Here is a 2,531-nt window from a genome sequence, read left to right on the forward strand (position 1 = left end):
ACACTAAGAGGACAATCAATATAAGTTTCCCCCAGGCACTGTGCCAAATGCCTTATAGAAAACGAGCCACAGAGTATTATAGAAGATGTTATAATATGGGTAAATTTTATTTATAGGTATCTTTCCCAGTGTTTCATTTTACATTCAAATACAAATTATCATGTTCGTTTAACTCATATTGCATTCCTCAAAAACTCAAAATCACGTATAAAATTTGATCTTACAAAAATATGCAAAACCTGAAGGTCGTGCAAAAGATGGCTAGATGTATCCGTAACCTATATCAACGTAGAGTAAGAATTATTATTAGCCTGCCCGAAATGCCTAGGCATGCCAGTAGCCTTCTTTGTAATTAATATTTTATAACATGTAAACCACACATTGTAAGCTTTACAGGGAAATAAACATTTTGATTTGATTTGATTTGATTTGAAGGAAAATGTTACTCGGATTATAAACTAAGAGGATCAGTAAACCAAACCAATATAGCCACATGTCTGGCTTATTTCCACTGGGTCCTTCGATCCTCTTACCCAGGATACAACTCACAGCAGTCAGCTAAAACAGAGATATATACTTACTGCTAGGTGAACAGGGGCAACAGGTGAAAGGATGCATGCCCCTTGTTTCCACTTGTGCCTGAATCATGCCCCTTGTTTCCACTTGTGCCTGAATCATACCCAGGTTCTTTAGATGTGAGCCGAAGGTGCTACCACTTCAGCCGCGAGCCACCACATGGATGCAGGGATACATGTAGGTGGGAATAAATTTCAAAAATATGAAATGTTAAGAATAGCAGCATGAAATAGTTGAAATTAGCACTTATACAGGCAGACATCAACACCTATACAGGCAGACATCAACACCTATACAGGCAGGCATCAACACCTATACAGGCAGGCATCAACACCTATACAGGCAGACATCAACACCTATACAGGCAGGCATCAACACCTATACAGGCAGACATCAACACCTATACAGGCAGGCATCAACACCTATACAGGCAGACATCAATGCCTATACAGGCAGGCATCAATGCCTATACAGGCAGGCATCATTGTCTATACAGGCAGGCATCAACACCCACCCAGGTATCAACACCTACACAGGCAGGCATCAATGCCTATACAGGCAGGCATCAACACCTATACAGGCAGGCATCAATGCCTATATAGGCAGGCATCAATGCCTATACAGGCAGGCATCAACACCCACCCACCCAGGTATCAACACCTACACAGGCAGGCATCAATGCCTATACAGGCAGGCATCAACACCTATACAGGCAGGCATCAACACCTATACAGGCAGGCATCAACACCTATACAGGCAGGCATCAACACCTATACAGGCAGGCATCAACACCTATACAGGCAGGCATCAACACCTATACATGTAATCTGAATACCTATACAGTTATAAAAATGGAATGGATTGCCAAATTACATCATAGCCAACAAGAGCATAAATCAAATCAAAACTAAACAACAAAAAAGTACCAAATAGAAGACTACTGAGATTATTAACCCAAGAAAGCCAAGCAGAGTGGCTTATTTCTACTTAGGTGTTGTCTCTAGTTTAGTTCTTCCAGTGAGAGTGAGAGAGAGAGGAAAGGTTTAAGATACATAAAGATGGAGAGAATAACACGAGTGAGCAGGCATTTCCTGAAGGTTGAAGTGAAGATCTTATCATATTCATTGGGAACTGCCAAACCTGTTTGGAACCAAACGAAGCCTAGGGAATGTGAGGCAATCAAATCCAACTCATGAAGGGGAGAGTGCCTCTGAGTCACTAGGTCATGAGCCCTTCACTATGTGAAAGGGGTGAAGGTGTTTGGCAGCAGATGGCGCCATAGATAGGTGTGCACACAGGTTCACTTTCTTTCAGTTTAACAGGTTTAACAGACACACATACAATGAAACAGATCGACTCTCAAGCAAGTATACTATGATCATAATCCAGGAAAAGCACCATAAAGGCTTGATAAATGTTAGACAGTGTGGTCTGATCCAAGGAAAGAGGGGGGTGACTCCATCTTCTCAAACCATGAGCTCTTTACTAGAATCAAAGCACCCTTTTGAAGACTTCAGAGACAGGACCATGCTAAACATCACTTAGAGATGGGACCATATTGGCATCACTTAGATAGTTGACAAACCACTACAAAAGTCATAGGTTACTGGCAGCAGGTAGCCTGAACCTTACCAACAGTCAAAGCTGCAGAGAACATCCTATCCACTGTTGCCTGCTGGGCTAAAGCAACACACACCCCTTCCCTACTGCAACACAGTCTTTTCCTTGGAGGTGAAGATATTTGAATAAAGCACACCTTGAGCTAGATATAGGCTGATAAATTGGACACATGTGAAACACTTGGGTATCCACAATAATTTATCTAATTTATCAACTTGTCAATTCTCTGAACTATTTATCAAGATAAAGGCTACCAAATTAATGCACTTCTTCAGTAACCACTGTATTTGTAAGTGCAATGCCTGCCCATAGCTTATGTAGAACCTCTAAAGGTT

The sequence above is a fragment of the Cherax quadricarinatus genome, chromosome 59, assembly GCF_038502225.1.
Source record: "Cherax quadricarinatus isolate ZL_2023a chromosome 59, ASM3850222v1, whole genome shotgun sequence".
In the NCBI taxonomy this organism is placed as follows: Eukaryota; Metazoa; Arthropoda; class Malacostraca; order Decapoda; family Parastacidae; genus Cherax; species Cherax quadricarinatus.